This window comes from Vombatus ursinus, unplaced genomic scaffold (assembly GCF_900497805.2).
Source record: "Vombatus ursinus unplaced genomic scaffold, bare-nosed wombat genome assembly UNPS02014821.1, whole genome shotgun sequence".
In the NCBI taxonomy this organism is placed as follows: Eukaryota; Metazoa; Chordata; class Mammalia; order Diprotodontia; family Vombatidae; genus Vombatus; species Vombatus ursinus.
The window spans coordinates 48,170,921-48,176,411 of record NW_020954599.1 but is presented as its reverse complement, the minus strand read 5'-3'; the positions used below and the strand labels follow the sequence as shown (position 1 = coordinate 48,176,411).

General features: G+C 36.8%; 1 pseudogene; it reads right to left on the bottom strand.

Annotated features, from left to right (window-relative positions):
- Positions 1-3,462: 3,462 nt before the first annotated feature.
- Positions 3,463-3,792, bottom strand: LOC114024346 (annotated as a pseudogene).
- Between the last annotated feature and the right edge of the window lie 1,699 nt (positions 3,793-5,491).

Sequence of the window (5,491 nt, the reverse complement as noted above, 5' to 3'; positions counted from 1 at the left end):
GACTCCACAGGTGGTTCTTCCCCACCATTCAACCAGTCAGTATTTATACACATGGTTAAAATTAGCACAGTTCACTTTACAATTAACCAGAATAATTCCTTTGTCTGACAAATGGGACTCAATAAACAGCACTAGAGAAAAAAGAAAGAAAGAAAAGGAATGTTATCCACCTGGCTATTCCTGAGTCTGGCTATGAGGTGGATTTGATACTGCATGGCTGGAAAACTGAATTATCTGAATCCAAACAAAGCTAAGGATGTTTTATCCTGTCATTTGGGTCCTGCAATCTTTTCTATCAGATTTGTGTCTTCCAGACTATAACCCATTCATCTATAGTTGCTAGCAAACAGTGGGTACTAGCCAATGTTCCCCCATCATTCCCTGGATTCAGCCTGTGCTCTGTTCCAGTCAACCTCCTCTTTGGGACCCCCTCAAGGCAAGAACAGTTCTATGACCCTTGACAGCAGGAAGCAGTTTCAGAAACCTAGACCTTTGCCTCTTACCCCAAAAGAATTTTGGTCCCATTTGTTTGGGGGGGCGGGAATGATGAGGATAGGATCTAGACCCCAAAAAGGAAAAACCCTGGACTTTCTCACATAGCCAAATCCCTAGCATTCCCCTGAGGCTATAATCCCATCAACTAACCTTTCATTGTGGCTACACCCTATCTCCCAATTCTGTTACCCTTAACCTAGTCTAGCCCTTTATTGTCTGACCTCTCTATGGCCCCTGGCCATTTCCCACCCTTAATTCTAGCTAAACTCCATTCTTCCTTGGCCACGTGGTCCATTTCCCAAGACTTCTGTTCACCCCAGCTTAATGACTACTCCCATCTAGATCCTCCTTAGACCCCCTCCTCCAGTCACCCCAAACTACTTGGCCACTCCTAGATCCCTCCCACAATATTTCTGTATATAAGGTTCATCTTGTCATCATTAAGGTGCTTAGATTCTTAAAATCACCAATGTTCAGACCCTGGAAGAGTCTGCCCAATATGCCAGATATTCTAATAAACCTTTTCTTTGGCTGAAAAGAAAATGCAGAGTTGAAGTAGTTTACTAAGAGGTCAAGACGGAGAGGAAAAGAAAGTGTAGCCAACGCAATGATGATGCCTTATGGCCTAGGAAACGACTGAGTCATAAAAGTATTGGAGGTCATATTGAGGAAGAGGAACAGAGTTTGGGGTTGCGAGGCAAAGCAAAGAAGTAGAATGAAAACAAATTGTGATCAAATAAGGACTTTTCAGGAAGTAGAGCTATGCTTGGTTGCTGTCCAGATTCATTGTTTGAACTTCTTAAAATAACCTCAGTTACATTTGTGTGACAGCAAATGTCTCAGACTTTACTCTATCAACCTTATTGAGTATGTGTATAAATTCCAGATATAACATAGGACACAAGTGGAATTCTTTCATAATGACAGTGATAGCTTCTTACCTCTCCAATACATCTGTGTTCAATATAAGCATATATAACTACATATATGTATGTGTAGTCATATATAGTTATATATGTAATTATACAGTTACATAATTTTTATATATATAGAAATTATAATACAAATGTAATCATACAATTATACATAAATATGCAATTTTATATACACATAGTGACTCTCTCTCCATATATTATATATATATATAGTTATATATATATAGTTATATAGTTATGTATAGTTATAAATACCTTGGCAGCTAGTTGATGGAATGGGATAAAACACGGACCCTAGGTTCAGGAGGACCTGAATTCAAATCCAGACTCGGGCACTTACTAGCTGTGTGACCCTGGACAAATCACTTAACCCTGTTTGCCTCAGTTCCTAGTTTGTAAAAGGAGCTTTAGTAGGAAATGGCAAACCACTACAATATCTTTGACAAGAATTCCCCAAATAAAGTCACAGAGAGTCTGACATGACTGAAATGACTAAATAACAACAACAAATAATTTCCACACATATGTATATTATATATATAGCATATGTTTTATATACACAACATGTGTGTGTGTGTATATATTGCATGTGTTATATGTGTATATGTATATAAAACATATGCAACATCAACTCATTTAAGTTTTAATCATTCTAATAGTAGAGAGAAGATGAAAATGTGCCTTGCCCTATATGCATATTCTATTTTTACTTGTGGAGACACTATTTTTTTGAAATCCTACCTTTCATCCTGACTTGAGAGTATTGCCAGGAGGTAAAAAGAATGGAGATTTTGGCACAAATATTTACCTTTCAACTAACCATTTCCAAAACAACTTATTTTCTTCCCTGCTACTCCCAATACACTTTTAAAATTCAGTATTCTTTTGGGGGAACCACCACTCTTCCAGTTATCCAGGTATACAGCCTCAGTTCCTTGAGGAAATGAATTACCTGTTCATCATTAATATGGTATCCATGGTACAATGAATACCTATCAAGGAAATCTTGAATGCTGCATTACCAGGGCTATGTATGGCTTGTATGACAAGTAGAATTTTAAATGACACTTGAAAGTAGCTTCAACACCTGTTAGAAAAGTTACTCTCAGAGAACCCATCTTTGTTGCCTTCCCATGAACAGCTGGAATTCAATATAAAGATTGTCTTTCAGTTAAAAATTATATTTTCAAAGAAGCACAAGAACAGCAAAGCTATTGTTTAAATCATAAAAAAGATACAATTTCTTCTGAGCTATTTTTTCCCTCTCCCTTAACACCCACACCTAATAAGTTGTAATGTTTTACTGATCCTACCTCCACAACATCTCTGTACTATAAGGATAGATACAAGATGAAGCTTGTGAAAAATAGAATTCATTATCCCCTCCTTTAAACCCCATTCTCTCCCAAACTTTCCTTGTTTTGTTGAGTCTACACCATACTTCTAGTTGTCTAGACAGAAAATGTCAAGGTTACAAACTTGAAGACTTATATTCTTGACTCTTGACTCTTCTCCAAAAAAATTAAAGTTTCTTGATGTAAAGGACCATATATATATATATATATATATATATATATATATATATATGGTCTTTGTATCCTTAACAAAGGTCCTTGTATCCAGGAGATGTTTATCAAATTTTAATTGGATCAAAATTTAGATGTGGATCACTTCATCAATATGCCTATTTCAGGACCTACTTCTGAATGAATTAATTAATACTTGAATACATGAATTAAAAAGCATTTATCAAGTATTTATTATATGCTAAGTGTTGGGGGCAAAAATAAAAGACAGGGGCCTCTCTTAAGGAATTCACATTCTAATAGGAGAGACAACATTTATAACAGGTTTTAACTGTAAGTCAAATGGAAAAGCACCATGGTTCATTGGGTTGAATGGCAAAGTAGATGGCATTATATCTTCTCAACTGCCATTTACTCTAATAAGACCATATTAATAACAGCTAGCATTTATATACTGCCTTAAGTGTTCCATTAGTTAAGGTTTTTATTTAATGTCACAAAAATATTTAGTCAAACAGAGCAAAGCCCATGTCATCATTGGACTCCTTGTATTCTTCTTTTTTTGTTTCCTCTTTCTTCTTCTCCTCAGCCAGGGCAGTTGAGCTAGCAGGAGCAGCACCACCAGCTGCTGGGGCAGGTCCACCAACTTCTACATTGCAGATGAGACTTGCAATGTTGACTTTGGACAGGGCCTTTGCAAATAATCCAGGCTGGAATGGTTCAACATTTACCCCTGCTGCTTTAATAAGGGCATTGATTTTATCCTCTGTGACCATAACTTCATCATTGTGAAGGATGAGGGCAGAGTAGATGCAAGTGAGCTCAGAGATGGCCATTTCAGCAGAAGGATGGGGAGAGACTCATTTGTAGTTGTGCTAGCTGTCAGTTGAAGTAAGGGTTCACCCCGACACAGCCTTAGCTTTGGAAGAAGAACTAAGCACCTTACAGACAACTGAAGGGAAACCCAAATATTATCACATATATTATTTAATGTGATCCTCCCAACAACCCTTTCAAGTATATATTATTATTCATTCTTCAGCTGCCATAGAGATAAGAGTCTGGCTCTAATGGCAGATAGACATTTCCCTGAAATAGCTGGCATTGATCCTAATCGGTGGGGGAAGACAGCTTTTCCATACTTTGCAGATCAGGACATGTTCCACCCTTCCAAGTTAGGAAAAGAGAATTTGGCTACATTCTATTTCTCTCCCTCTCTCCCTCTCTCTCTCTCTCTCTCTCTCTCTCTCACACACACACACACACACACACACACAAGGAGATATACATGTATAAGTTAATGATTTGTTGCTCTATGCCATTTGTGATCATTTTATTACAAATGTTCTTCTCTTCACCTTTAATCCTTTAATGCTCTCTGGAGGAAGACAAGCTGCAGGCTTAGTGATTTGGAAGGTGGTATGAATGGTCTCATTTGAGCATAACTTGTCTTTTCTGCTGTCCCAGAAATAATTAGGATGTAGCATTTGTAATGTGTGTTTGATTCAACTTTGGGGACTTCTTGAACTTTAATCACCATTTAAGACTTAGATGGGCAAAATTACGAGCATGATAAAAATATATTTCCATCAAGGTGCAGCAATATGTCAACCCTACCTATAACAAAGTTCTGTGCCTTTCAAAAAAGAGGGGCAAATCTAAATGAAAAAACTCCCACTGAAGAAATGGTGATGAACAAGAGATCACAGAAAGAGTTTCTCAAAAGGATGATGTGGGTGTTGTAACAAATTTATAGAGAAGTGGTCGAGACACTAATTTCCAGAGGACAGATTCTTATTGATTGGGAACTCAGGAGAAATTGCATTCATCTTTTATAGTTTAAACAACAGCAACCATGTGCTACTTGGAAAACCAAATCATTTTTAACTCAAAGGAATTCTTTGCATTGAAATCTAACTGCACAAAGGACAGAAACAAGATGAATGCTCTGGAAGTGACTCTTTGAAAAAAGGTATTGAAAGTACTCCAAAGATGTAACTTAAAATTCTCCTTATTATATCAATAGTTAGTCATGCAAATCAATGCCTTATCTATGTGGTAACGTTAAAAGTTAAAAACAAAGCTCCCTTAACAAGACAATTTTGACAACTACAATATCTCTCCTTCTGAAAGAAGGAAACAAGGTGATCCCTGGGGCCTCAGAAGGAAGAAAATTCCCTCCTATATTATTTTTCCTCCTATATCATTCCCTCCCCCCCCCAAAAAAAAACCTTAAACATAAACTCCAGTTAAAAAAAAAAAGGATGATTGACCAGCAATTTTTTATTTGGGGATGATACAGAAAATAATCCAAGTGAATGCAGAATGTTTGCTATCTCGAATGGTTCCATCCCTGACCCACTCAGGCACATTGCAAACTGGATCTATGTAGTCATGTTTTACTGTGTTGTACAAGTTTTATCACATTGATTTTTTAAATTCAATTTTATAATCATTTGTGAGTGCTTACTATGTGCCAGATATTGTACCAGGTACTGGAAATATATACAAAAATGAGAAGATTCCTTCCTTCAA